This window comes from Otolemur garnettii, unplaced genomic scaffold (assembly GCF_000181295.1).
Source record: "Otolemur garnettii isolate 467f Iridium unplaced genomic scaffold, OtoGar3 scaffold00221, whole genome shotgun sequence".
Lineage (NCBI taxonomy): Eukaryota > Metazoa > Chordata > Mammalia > Primates > Galagidae > Otolemur > Otolemur garnettii.
In genome coordinates this window covers 1,183,205-1,184,394 of record NW_003852616.1, presented here as the reverse complement: position 1 = coordinate 1,184,394, position 1,190 = coordinate 1,183,205, and positions in this window count along the sequence as shown.

Below are 1,190 nucleotides of genomic sequence, written 5' to 3'. Positions count from 1 at the left end.
CCTGTAGTCCCAGCTACTCAGGAGGCTGAGGCAAGAGAATCGCCTAAGCCCAGGAGTTGGAGGTTGCTGTGAGCTGTGTGATGCCACAGCACTCAACCAAGGGCAACAAAGTGAGACTCTGTCTCTACAAAAAAAAAAATAATAATAATAACAAGCTAAAATAAAACAGTGATCACAATACCTACCTGGCAAGGTGGTTGTGAAAGGGAAATGAAATACTACTATACTTAACATAAAAAAACTCAATAAATGGCAGCTACCAATGTCATAATCATGATAGCCATTATGTCAAAGTCCTCACCAATGGGAGTGTTGTCTCTTCCCTGCCAGTGTCACGGCACTTGGTCCCGTCTCCCTACAGTTGGTCTGGGGACAGCATACCCAGCTGCTTCCTCGTCTAACTACAAGGCTGGTCTGGGGACAGCACACCCAGTGCTTCCTCTTTTCCGAGTGCTCAGGAGCTCAGGCATGAGAGCTTTGGGCCCAGGAGGAAGGGGGTCCATAAAAAGCCATCACGTAAAATCAAAGCATAATTTGTAGTACAAGATGATGACATAGTGAATGGTTTTAGCAACCCATCAAGTGTTCATTTCTTCTGCCCAGAATTCTCAACTCTGGTAATCTAGCCAACAAAAATAATCCAAATAAAGAGAAAAACTTTATTCACCAAAACTTTAATTCAGTGATTTTTTGGTAGTAAATCATATTTCCCCTTGACATAAAATAATTATGAAGCTGACACAGTAATTTTTATTACAGACTATGTAGGAATAAAACAACATAATTTTTTAAAATTTCAGAATGTAATGGGAACACAAACATTTTGATTACATATGTTGCTTTTGTACCATTTGGGTCAAAGTTTAAGTGTGCCCATCACCCAGATAGTGTACATTGCACCTGTTAGGTGTGAATCTACCCATCTCCTTATTCCCCCTTTTCCCTACTTGATTTTTGATGAGTGTTATATTTATTTGTGCACATAAGTATTGATTGATTAGTTAGTTCTAATTTAATATACAATAGAGGACATGTGGTGTTTATTTTTCCATTCTTGTATTTCTTCATGTAGAAGAATAGTCTCCAGTTCCTTCCATATTAGTACAAAAGGTATTAGTTCACCATTTTTTTTTTTTTTTTGAGACAGAGCCTCAAGCTGTCACCCTGGGTAGAGTGCTGTGGCATCACAG